Source organism: Pinus tabuliformis, chromosome 8 (genome assembly GCF_031772625.1).
Source record: "Pinus tabuliformis cultivar Carrire ecotype Pingquan chromosome 8, CPIR1, whole genome shotgun sequence".
Taxonomy (NCBI): Eukaryota; Viridiplantae; Streptophyta; class Pinopsida; order Pinales; family Pinaceae; genus Pinus; species Pinus tabuliformis.
In genome coordinates this window covers 2073873137-2073886614 of record NC_142294.1, presented here as the reverse complement: position 1 = coordinate 2073886614, position 13478 = coordinate 2073873137, and the positions used below count along the sequence as shown (strand labels likewise).

Here is a 13478-nt window from a genome sequence, read left to right as displayed (position 1 = left end):
ACTTAAAAACCTAAATGTATTTTTAATTTATTTTAATTTAATAAATTTTAAAATATTATTTCTTTCATTTCAAAATTTGAAACTCACTCCATTAACCAAGTTGCATTAAACTTAAAAAATATAGAAAACTACCTCATTAACCAAGTTGCATTAGACTTAAAAAATATAGAAAACTCCCTCCGCATTCAATGCGGAACCAAAACCTCTTATAATATAAGAAGAGTAAATCTACCAATTCGCCTAGTACCAGGAAAAAATACGTAAGGGCTTCTCCAAACTTCCTTGTCTCACTATCTCCGTTAATTGAGAATTCCTAAATTGTTTTAATTACAATATTGGCGCCAATATTTTTCCAAGGTTAAAATCAAATATAGACATGGGTGGCTAATCGCTCTGTTACAGGTGCGCACTGTGCCGGCATTTCGACTTTCTTTTTTCGCGTGGTGTTTTTTAATTTTACCAACTTTCATTGTCATTGTGGTCTTGTCCACAGAATCCCCACAGGTAGAGGCCCAGAACGGGAAAAATCGCGGAAAAATTCAGTTGCCCGTGAGAAATCCTGCCGGAGTCGAATCTGTCCTGTCCAGTGTAACTATCTCCCCCCTTCCATTCTGGTTCGGATTTTGTAGAAAATATGGCTGTTCATTCTCGGTTGTTAATTCCATAAATTTAGGGTTCACATAAAAGGATAAAAGTTGGCAGTTAATGAAATGGGTTATACGTTCATTTTCCTGCTTTATTGAGTTCTTTCCTGTAAAACCAGCTCTCATTTGTTTTATTTTTGCGATGGGATCGCGGATATTCTTATTACGTTGAGTGGCTCTATCCTAGCGGAGGTTCTTTTTTGGTTAACACAATTGTGGTTCTCAGTGCAGATTGCGACTCTTCGGTATCAGATTCCTGAACCGCTGCATTGCTGGTTACTCACTTCTTCCCAACCGTTCCAATCTGGTCTTTTGGGTGCATCTTCGTAAGTTTTTTATTACCTTTATTTTCGAGTTTTAATTGTCAATTAGTCTATACCAGGCTCACATTTGTGTCTTGATTTTTCTTCCAGCATTCCTTTTCCTTTCTGTTACACTTCGAATTCTTATACATCCAACTGTAATTGCACTTTTTTATTGGTTCAAGAGATCCGGATCTTTCTTTCACATGCTTTTGTTGCACCTGATCTTGGCTCTACCTTAATAAATTAAAAGGGATTCCCAGATTGTAATAGACACCCAGCTTCATCTCTCGAAAAGTCCACTTGTCATATATGCTGTCACCGGAGAACAAAATATGACCCTAGGGTCATTGTCAATATTCGTACGCTGGTAACTTATATCTTGAAATATCATTTAATAACCGGACATTCGATATCTGACATGTAGTGGAAATAAATTTAGAAAATTCAGAAGCACTTAATCACAAACAAATTTAATTTAACAAATTCAAAATTAAGAGTGCAGTGCCTTATGCTATCTTGTTAAGTGAAACAAGGCTGTTCCTATTGAAGCAATTGCTATGATGTGAGTCATAAGGTATTTAAATTTTTTTTGAGCAAATAAAACATGGCAAATGGCCTAAAGTTGTCTTTAATGTCATATTGTGCAAAAGAAAGAAGACCTGGCTGCAGCAAAATAACAATGGTTTAGTAAATGGGGTATTTGCCTGAACATGTGTCCCTCAAACAGTAAAAAGATAAAAATGCTTGTTATGGATAAGTACTTGAGATAAGGAGCTCGGGAGAAAGAAAAAGTACTATATTGAAGAGTTTAATCTCACTCGTAATTATCAACAAAAAACGTACATGGGGCCAGTGCTAAATTAATGACTAATTCTCATAAACTCCGTTGTGAAACGGGGCTGGAAAAGACCAAAAGGAGTGTGGGAAGAAAGAGTGTATTTTTTACTTTTCCGGAAAAGTGGAAACAAGAAAATATTTCATTTTAGAATGCAAGGCCTGCAAAGACAGCAGGGAAAGTTATGCAGATATTCTGACAGCTAGCTCTTGGGATAATTTATTCAGTGAGGGGTTTGTCGAGAAGCTGAGGGTGTTTATTATGAGGCTTCACAAGAAAATGGCTGAATACAGGAATCAGATGGGGAAACAATATGTCCCATAGCCTATCTTCTTCACATTTTCCGGAAAAACCCAATGAGTTCAATTCCAGTTTTCATCCTCACCATGCTCACATTTTTTCCGGACCAATGCCACGTGTAGTTAACCAACAAAGTTAGGTGATTAATAATTTTTATAGAGTTATCCAATCTCAAGGCGACAGGGGTCTGTCTGGTATTACTCTGCATGGAACAGTTCAATTTTAGCCTTCATCCTCACCATATTCGTATGTATATTTTTTGCCTCATTGCATGCATGATTGACAAAGAACAACAAAGGTAGTTGCTTACTCTAGTAAGGGATATCCATTCACAAAGTTCACAGTGGTTCATCTAGGACTACTTTGCATGGAACACGAGAACAAAAAAAGTAGATGAATGAAGCCAGTCAGGTACTTATTTGCTATACACAATTGACCATATATGAACGCATGGTGTGAGTGATCCTACTTCTCAGTGGTGATTCTATTCAGTTTAAGTATTTTTCTACTCATCAACAAATGCAGTTATGGATTAGCCAAAAGAGCAAAGACGGGTAAATGAAAAGAAGGTTGTCTAAGGTTTGAGAACCATATCAGAATAAGAATAAGTGGGAGGTTGGTTCCAATGTTGGGATTTCTGTTCTTCTACAGTAGATGATTGCCTCCTACCTCCTCTATTGAGGATCACTTTTAAGTTTTACTCAACACAATTTACAGTGAGTAGAATTTTCCAAAATGATTTTATTCCCTCCGGAGCAAACCTTCTATTCTTTGGAAGTGTGGTTTTTTATTTTAAACAATAATGAGAATATTTATATTGATTTCAAGATCTGTGCCTGGTTCACAGCTTTACATTGGGGTTTACAAATCAAATTTTGTCATATACTTCAGGCATATCTAGTATAACCTGTGTCAAAATTATTCCCAGTTGAGGGATGCTAAACTGACAGACAAAGTATGTGTTTTTGGAGGTGAAAACCTTCCAAAAAGACCCCCAAAAAAAAGCAAAATCTGCAAAAACATCCAACCTATTTGAGGAGAAAATCCCTCATTACATTGTACTTGACTGTTGGACCACCTGAGCTAGCAGAATCATTCATGTTCATAACCAAACTGTTGACCAAACTTAAGGAACAAAGGATGGCTTTAACTGGCCATCCACCTTTAATTCACCTCATTGGTACATTCATCTACTTTGTTTTTATCCCGTAAGACATGGAAATAGTTAATTGAGGGGATTTCTTTTGCAACCTTTCTGATGTGATTTAATGGGTTTTCTAATTTCTCATCCCTTGGAGAGGATCCTTCTACCATGTGCTGAATAATTAGAAAGGAATCTCCGAACATAGTAAGAGGAGGAACATTATTTTCTTTAACTGTAAGGAGGCTTTGCAGAAGACCAAAGACTTCTGCCTGATTATTTGTCATCTTTCCTAATTCCCATGAGTACTTCATTACTTCAGTTCCATTGGGGCCATAGAGTACCCTTCCCTTTTGCCACCCTTAGCATAGATTTCAAAGAATAGCTGTTGCAACATTTTTAGTTTCTCACACAAGCATACATTCATGGACTGCATTTATTTACTGTAACCTCATTTCGATATGAAGTTGTTAGAGACCAATCAACATATCACTTGCTGTTCAGTGAACCTAAAATAACGCGGGATTGTTTCATAGAGTCTTAAATTCTTTTGTATTAAAGGAATCTTTTATTGTGCCAAGCCCAAACTTTGCATAGATCGATGTATATCAATTTCTTATCTACATCAGAGTATTTGCACGTTGAAGTCTTTTACTCGCTTACAAATATTTCGGATTTTAATTATATAGAGTGCCCACCAACAATTATGAATGCTTATTAGCACAATCAACTAGCATGTATAAAGTCTACCAATGACACCTCACACTTGGAAATAATTGCATCTAGTTTATCGTATACATTTGCATAGGCATGTAAGAGCATCGAGTTATCTTATGCCTTTAAGATATTTGATCGTTCATAATGCATGAAGGATCATCACTCATTATTGCCTAAACTGATACAGTTGCAATATAAAAATGTAATAACAGGAATGTAATAATTTCAACAATGTAGTTCAACAGTTTATCAACAAATAGAAATCCAGTGCCACCCAACGTGCTACAACAAGATAGGAAATATAACAGTGCTTCAACAGAGAATAAAACTACCTATAATTTGACAGCCCTATGTTTCAGTTCATGCCTTCAATTAGCTTCGGTAATTTTTAAATAAAACCTTGCCTTTAAATTCCAAACTGAGTTCTCTCTGCAATAAACCCTAGGACGAGTTACGACTATGATCTTAAGGAGAATACGAATCTGCTGTTGGAAAGGACTACAGGGAGCCTCGCTCAGCCTTCAGAAGTTCGGATTTTGTCAGCAGAGACTTTTAACAACCTTTGATTTGTCTCAGGATTAGTCTTCACTTCGACCTGCTACAGAAGAGCCTCAGGGTCTGCAGCCTGTTCCAGGGTACTTTGGGAGGTTTTGATTTGATACTAGGGTTTTAACCTTCAGAGGATGTGGATCACCAGCAGAAAGATATTCGTTTGCCTAGAATTCATCCTATGCACTTCGAAAGCCATAGATTAAGTCACAGGATACCCAACTTCAGTCCTTTACTGCCCCCAGGGCATTATGTCTGCTTCAGAAATGGGTACAGGAAGAATGGGTATGATTCTGGCTTGGTTTATTCACAGAAAATCGTTTTGATATGCCTCTTGACACTTCGCTGGCCTCAGGGATGAACTCGGTCTGCTTGCAACAGGCCCCATCAACAGAACAAATCATAGAGAGCTCAATTATAGAATTCAATCTCCTCAGAAAATAGTACCCCTTGCTGTGCCAAACAGAAAACAAGATAGAAAAGGATTGATCAACTAGGGTAGAATCTTTCACCACCAAAATTGATAGGGCAGAAGGGGTCTTAAAACCCTCAGAGCTAATGCTAAAGAAAACAAATGAATTGATCCGCACTCGATGATGATTTGATCTCAACTCCTCTCTTATTTATAGATTTCTTCATGGGCGTGTAGATGTGAGGGATTGTGGGTGGCAGGTAGATCACATGAGGGTTGACGCTGATTTTCATTTCTAGTTTCCTTCATCCAGACTTTAGAGCTCGATGCCAATTCCTTTGCCTCCAATCACTAGAGTTTCTTGCTTAGTCTAGAATCTAGCCTTTAGGCGTGAATTAATTGTTAGACACACTAGGCAGAATGCGTTTGCACCAGTTTCCAGATTGACATGTTTTCAGCCTTTAGGGTCCATCGTCAATAGTTTAGATTGACTGCCCTTGCAGTCATACGAGTCATAGATTCATGTATTTTCAGATTTTATGTACTGTGCATGACAATGGCATTTTTTTAAAGCTTAAGGCAACACAAAAAAAATCTCTTTCTGCACTATTGTTGGCCATGTATTGGTTTTTGGGATTTGGTATTTATCATTTAACATATTAGTTATTCGGAATTTGGATTTTCATGACTTTGGTTAAAACTTAGCACTGAACGTATTTCTTAAAATGTTCCAAACCCAGGCTTTTGCGTAGAGTAGAGCTCAATGAGTACAAATTATATTAGATGATAGCTCAAAAGTCATTTGCTAAGGCATGGAAACATGTGATGAAAGAAGGGTCAAATTGTATTTGTTGGTTATCTGGAAAATGCTTTTTACTAGTACCTTAACTAGAGTAGTGGACCATCTTCTTAGTATCTCTAATGTAAATGGTGGTGGCGTGGAAGAAAGGAAAGATATAGTGCAAGGAGACTATGACAAATCAAAAGTGAAAATGGGAAGAAAGGAAATGAAGATGCAACAAAATCAAACGGGGGTTACCATGTCTTCTTCATGTGGCATTCCTTCTTTCATTTCAAACTTAAGTGGCTCAAGTTCCACCCCAACAAAAACATGTGAAATATCAACATTAATTACATTATGGAAACCTATAGAGAAGCAACAAGTTGATGATGCTATTGATGAGTTTTTTTATGCATGTGCGATTTCGTTTAATGTGGCTAGAAGGCCATATTTTAAAGATACTTTCAAGAAGGTTGTTGATCTTGGCAAGGGGTATGTTCCTTCTAGGTTCAAGGCTTTAAGGATCACCTTGTTAAAGAACACAAAGGAAAGAGTGACAAAGAGGTTGGCTGGTATTAAACGATCTTCAAAGTCTTCGAGTTGCACAATTTTGAGTGATGGCTGGTTGTATTTATGTCATTGGCTATTGATTAATGTGCTTGTTTATTGCTCTCAAAGGGTATATTTTTGGAAGGAAAAATTGCTGCAATGGAGCAATTGAAGACAACGTAATATATTTTCAGAATTTTGGATGAAGCAATTCAACAGATTGGCAAGGAAAATATTGTCTAAGTTGCATCGACAATGCCTCAAATTGTGTCGGTCATGAGAGATTATTGTATAGTATAAGAGCATTTGTTGGACCTTTTTTGCAGCTCATGGTTTGGATTTATTGCTACATGACTTCGCCAAATATCCATGGATCAATGAGATGATTCAAAGAGCAAGAACAATTGTAAACTGTCATAAAGCACTGCCTCACATTGAGGATATACATAAAAAATGCAACTAGAGAGTTGTTGAGGCCTTTCGATACAAGGTTTGACACATTTTACATTACTTTTAAAAGAGTTGTAGAAGAAAAAACAGGCCTTTTAAAAGGGTTCTTGAAGAAAAACAAGCCTAAGAGCTATGTTTTTGCAATAATGAGTGGGAGAGCCTCACCTTTCAAAAAGAACCAAAGGGAAAGAATGTAGAAGAAATAATGCTAGGGAATAGCTTTTGGCAAATTGGTATGATAGTTTTAAAAATGCGTGGTTGAAGATGTGGTTCACATTGTTGATGGTGACAAACCTTATTGGTTTTGTTTATGAGGGCATGGACCATTGCAAGGAAGCTATGGCAAATGCTTTTGACAATATGGAAGTTGATTACGAGGAGATTTGGGAGATAATTGATTGAAGATGGAAAATGATGCATAGCCTTTGACATGCAATGTGTTGTGTGGACCTTATATTATGTGGGGTATCAAGACATGGAGATGAGGAACTCATGAGTAGGCTAATCCAAATTTGTCATTTATAGCTTTGGTCAAATTGCAATTTATGACATCCAAGTTAGAAGAAGGGATATTTGGAACCAAAGAAGTGGAGTATGATAGGGTTGAAAGTGCCCTATTAGTGTGGTGGGGTTTTTATGCATTAGTGGCCCTATAATTGCAAAAGTTTGTAATTTATGTCTTGTGGTGGGGATCAAGTGCATTAACTCGTGAAAAGAATTGGAGTGCCTTTAACCATACTCATTCTAAGGAAAGAAATAGATTGTTATCTAGAAAATTAGAAGTTCTTGTTTATGTTTGCAGTAACTTGCAATTGGCTTTAAAACAATGTGGCTAAAGACTCATCCAATTCTTCTACTCCGTGGTTCAAGCTTGTGCCAGATGCTATCAAAAGATGAAGATGATCTTGATATGGAGAGTGATAGAGATAGTGTTGAATCCAGTGGTGATCATGCTTCTAGTGGTTTCACTGGCCAGAGTGCTCTAGATGATATAGAGTTTTTTGATGTAACAAGTAGGCCATGGGAACATCAAGAATAAAACTTGTGTTCCCATTCTAGTTTTCTTTTTGGATGTTCATGTGTAAGCTTTTATTGTTATGTTCCAAGAATGTGGTTTTCAACTTTGAACAAGATGATGTGTTTTTGAAATATATGTTTACTCATGTTGGCATCCTATTTTCATTTCTATCTTATGTGTTTAATTACATATATTTTCATTTTATCACGTATATTTTTTAATTTTCAAATTTTGTAACAAGTCAAACTTAATGCCAAATTTAATTACCAGTATTTTCATTGTCGAATTTCAAGGTTGTCGAACTCGAATCAGGTGACTTTAGCTTATAACACTTGGAGAGTTTTTTTTTTTGTCCATGAGAAATATCTTCATATTCCATGTGAGGAATATATATGTTTTTGTCCTTGAGGGACTGCTCAAACTCAACAAGGCTTGAAGCCATCGCAACAATGCTCATCATGTAACTTGGGAGATTTGAACATGGGTGGGGGGGATAACAATCATTCTTCTCAACCACTCGAGATAGACCCAATTGACTTATAACACCCCTACTTTCTAGACCCTCTACTGTGCTGCTGCATGGTATCTATGACTCATTGCTAATGTTGAGGTGATCTTTGTTGATTTGTAAGGGATCTGGTGTAGTGACGTCTCAAAGGTCTTTGGGCTCAAATTTACTTAATTGTGACAACTGAAGTGTGTTGAAGTTGGCAAAAAGGATGGTGTTTCATGAGCAAATGAAGCATGTGGTTTTCATTGTCATTATATTAGACAACTTGTTAAGAGACAAGAAATAGAACTATAATATTCTACAACTCAGGAGCAAGGTGCATACATTTTCAACTAGCTTCTTGGTTTATATAGGTTTGTAAAGTTTAGGATATGCTTGGTGTAGTTTCACATATGGCCATCAAGGGAGGGTGATGTGGTTAAATTATAATGTGCTTTAGAGATCATGCTAATTTTGAGTTAGAGGTTAAGTAAAGTGACATAAGGAATTAATTAAGCCACATATGTTTTTGGTTACAACCAAACTCTATTTCTTGTTTGTTAATTGAGTCCAACTCTTCTACTCAGTGATCTACATAGAGATTCTTCCATTCAACCTTATATGGTTGGAGAGTTGCATGTTTGACAACGTATACCTTTTGTTACTAATTGATTTGTTTTATTGGATATGCAAGGTATCGACGTATTTCAAAGCAAATCAAGGGCAACTTTAAGGCAAACCACTGTCACCTTGTTTTGTCTTTTTGCTCTTTAGGGTGAATCTAATCATCATTAGGTGGGCTTCCCTAAACAAGACTCTAGTATTTTGGCTTGCACAATATTAGCATAAAGTGTATGATACATCTTCATTTTTTTGATGTGCATGGGTGTGCAAGATCTATTTATAGATTTAGGAACCACCATCTACATTTAATCTGTTAAAAAATGTACTCATAAACCCATTACTTGCAACTTGTATGACGAATGTTAGAAAACATTGAGATATTGAATTCAAATGCATATTTTGGGCTTGCTCAATCAGATATCAAGATATAAAATATTAAGGTATGGTGAATAGAGCTTTAAACTGATGGTTTTGTCCTAAAAAATCAACATACAAATGAAGAAAGTTAAGGATACCACACAAATCATAATTGAGTCAACAATATACTTTTGGCAGGCTTGTTAAATAGTTTGTATAAGATAAGATAACGAAAGATAATTTTATTAATGTCCAATGAATGACCACAAAATTAGGTCAATGGGACTAAAGGATACATCTAGTACAAGTACAATGTGGGAGTGCAAACGCAACTCCTGGAAAATGCCAAAGTTAAATATAGGATAAATGAAGTAAATAAGAAATGCAACAATAGGACAACCTTATAAACATGTATATAACTAGATCAAAGGTCCCCACGATGTAGAAGACTAAGTGAATAAGTCCAAGGCTTGAGGTTGTTGATGTCAAGAATGCTTGAGTCAAATAGTTGATGGTGAGGGGGCGACAGTTGTGTTGGCTCACTATCAGAGTCCTTTGGATCCAACGAGGAGTTTAGCTGCAGGATCCTGGGGGGATGTAGGAGTGAGGGATCTTACTAGCGTCCGAGGCCAAAGGAAGTAGCTCTAGATAAGTCTCTGGTTGCTTTGCTGGGGTTGGGGAGGGACTCGCCAGGGGGGGCACCTTGTTCAAGAACTGTCTAGAACTAATCCCTTTGATGGTTTGCGTATGAGTAAATTGATGTGCTGTTTAGCACCTCTGTAACAATATCGAGGATATGGTTGGTATCCCAATGGGGGGGGGGGATGAGGTGAGACCTGATATCTCACCGCTCTACTATCTTAAATACTTTGGATCTTGGTTCGTTGCTTGTTGCTCTAATCATTCGAATCGTCCTCGAGTGAGACGAGGTATGTAGGATTTGAGATATGTGTTTGAAAATCTCCCTAATGAAGGGGGCTAGGCATCTCTGGTTAGGATATTGGAAGAAGGTAGAGAGGGATCCTCCTGAATCTCTATAGAGGCAGTGATAACACCCCCTGATCTCGTAGTATAGAGGGCACCTAAAAATGAGGTGCTACTTTGTCTCTAGCTCCTGAAGATGACACACCTGGTAGATTCTATTAGATAGTGGTATATGGTGGTTAGTCTCCACTTAGAGTCGATGAGAACAAACCCAAAGCTAGCCCAAAGGGATCTTGAGTGAGTGCATCCAATGGCTGCGTGCGTATGGTGGCGAACAATGATACCATCTTGTAACTCCAAGAAATGCTCAAGGTAGAAGGACATCTTCAGGCCTAGGTCTGACGGGGAGGGGAGAGGGGAAGTCCAAGTGACCTAAATGTACAATATGTAGATATCCTCTCTGATGGACGGATTCAATTTCTATAGAAATTTCTTGAAATTTTGCAACTGCTTCAATGAACAATTCTGAAAACTAGTTTCTATTCATAAAGACACAAAATTTCTTTACTTATTTGCAGTGGAATAGAACATAAATAAAACTCAATCATGTGATAACAAAACACAATATTTTTCTAGGGAACCCAATTGGGAAAACCCTTTGCTTGATTGAGAATTTTATTGATTGAAATTTAAAGCAATAGATCTCTTACAAATACAGTCTTGTTTCAATAGAAAACACTCTTGTCTTCCCTGCTTGTTCTAAGCTTGAAACCCTTGCAAGAATTTTGATCTCTGCTCCCTTCTTTCCTTGTCTGGATGAGCTCTGAATTCCTTGCGATGGTTGAGGAATTAGCTCCTATTTCCTAGCGCATGAGTTGCTCCTATTTCTTAGGAATTTCCTCCTAAACTCTAGCGCATTCCACAAGGAAAAATCTCCTTCTATCAAGCTTGCACAAGCCTCTCCTTGGCTCGTCTCTCTCTCACAAGCTCCACACACAAACTCGTGCTCAAGAATAATGATACAACTCATGCCTTGGTCCTCCTTATAAGCAAATTGAATAGGCTAAATCTGGCAAGTTTTTTTTTTGGAAATCGAACCTGTGATTGATGAGTTAACTGAGTCTGACTCATGTAAGTCGTCTTGCCCCAATTAAGATCTTGAGACTCACGCATGTCAATTTCCAAAACTAACTCGCACTAGGAGACAATAAATTGAGCCTCCCACTCCAGCACATCAATTAAATTGCTTCATAACTCGTCCTAAATTTTAGGGAACTTGAGCATGCTAAAGAAGAACTCGTTGAGGTCTCTTTGACTAAGGCACAAGTCAAAGAAGACCTTCACTCGCTACTTTTCAACACTCTCTCTTAGCAAGGAAGGTATTCTGTACAACTCCCAACTTATCTTCGAAATGAACAAAATTGCTTCTTGCCAGTGCCTTGGTCAAGATATCTGCTGTTTGCTCCTCTGTGAGAATGTATGGTAGCTTTACTATCCCTTTCTGCACACGATCTCTAAGATGATGATACCTGATCTCGATATGCTTTGATTGATCATGAAACTTGGGCTCTCAGAGAGCTTGATGTAATTTTGATCATCACAGTGTATCGTGGTAGGCTCCATCGTCTGTCTGAAAAGTCCCACAAGCAACTTTCTCATCCAAATAGCCTCACATGCTGCCAGACTGGCAACCATGTACTCGATCGCTCTTGAACTGAGCGCAACTGATCTTTGTTTGCTACAATACCAAGAAACAACTGCTGACCCAATGCTGAAGATGCCACCTGAAGTACTCTTCCTGTTTGTGGAGCTCCCTGCCCAACTGCATTTGTGAAGCCCTCAAGCCTCACACTATCTACTTGTCTGTACCGCAATCCATAATCCATTGTGCCTCTAGGATATCTCAACACATGTTTTGCAGCAACCCAGTGAACTCTGGTCGGTTCCACCAAGAATTGACTCAGTTGGTTGATTGCAAAACAAATATCAGATCGTGTGTTGACCAAGTACATCAACGACTCGATGAGTTGCTTGTATAATGTAGCATCCCTTCGCTCTGCTGTGCTAGCATTCTCTCTTCTCTAGTTTGTGACTATAGGCGTGGCCATGGGCCTGCAATCTTGCATGTGAAATCTCAGAAGAATCTCTATAGTGTACTTCGCATGTCCCGAAGATCTCACCATCACCTTGTTAAACCTCCCAGCTAAAGAAATAGTGCATAAGCCCCATATTTTTCATCTCAAACTCCCTTGCAAGGCCCTCCTTGCAATCCTGGATCAAGCTGTTTGCTCTAGTCAATATAAGGTCATCAACATAGAGCACTAGAATGAGCGGAAGCCCTCCAACCATGATACAGTATAGGTTGGTATCCACCTCACTCTTAGTGAAGCCCAATCCTTGAAGGTAGCTATCAATATGAGTGTACCATGCTCTCAGAGCCTGCTTGAGTCCATAAAGAGATCTCTTCAACCTGCACACATGTGTCTTCACGTCCATCTGGTGGATCTTCCACCCCATTTGTGTTGTAAGTGCTAGAATAGTCTTGATGGATGTGTACTGTGTTACTGGAGCAAAGGTCTCATCATAGTCCATGCACTAAATCTATGAGAAGACCTTGGCCACAATCTTGGCCTTGTACTTCTCCACAATCCAATTTGGTCCATGCTTCACCTTGTACACCCATCTTGATCCAACTATTGATTTGCCATCAGGTCATGGCGCAATCTCCCATACATCATTCTTCGTGATGGAGGAATATTCCTCCACCATGGCATCTTGCCAAACCTGCTGATAAGCTGCCTCCTTATAAGAAGAAGGCTCAGTGTCCACCAACTCTGTCATCAATGCCATATAACCTGTGTACCTCTGTGGTTGTTTACTCTGCCTGAACATGTTGCTAGGGGATTCAACATGCTCACGGGCCTCTTGACTCTCATTCTACTTGACTTTCTTCCTCCCTGTGCCAGGAGTCTCCATTTTAGTAGTTGCTTGTTCTCATCCTGGTCTCTTCTCCTCAACATCTTGCTCTGCATCCTATTGTGGATCTTGCTTTGCAGGTCTTTTGCCACCTGTCTGAGACTTTGTCTGTGATCCTGCCTGAGGCTCCTCCTTAGGAGCGAGTAGCTTGTCCATCTGAGGTATCGCTGTTTGCTCTCTCTCTCTAGGGACTTCCTCAAGGCTTTGTCCTCCTCGAACCTCACATCTCGCCTCAAAATTGTCTTCTTGAGTCTTGATAGATACTTGTGTGTCTGAGTTGTCTCATTGTATCCCACAAAAATACCCTTTTCCGTTGTGGGCTCCAACTTCTTCCTGCTATCTTTGGACACATTGCAGTAAGTTTTTGTGCCAAAGATACAGAAGTGTGAAACATCGGGTTTCTTGC

General features: G+C 38.5%; 1 protein-coding gene across 7 annotated transcripts in view; it reads left to right on the top strand.

Annotated features, from left to right (window-relative positions):
* The first annotated feature begins 266 nt into the window (after window positions 1–266).
* The window catches only part of LOC149244801 (E3 ubiquitin ligase BIG BROTHER-related-like), a 96177-nt gene continuing 82965 nt past the window's right edge, over window positions 267–13478 (top strand). Inside the window, exons 1-3 of one of the 7 annotated variants that reach the window (XM_089375013.1) lie at window positions 267–402; window positions 494–588; window positions 876–960. The gene's annotated coding sequence lies outside the window, so the exon portion shown is untranslated. The other 6 variants (XM_089375009.1, XM_089375007.1, XM_089375011.1 and 3 more) reach the window with 6 other exon arrangements.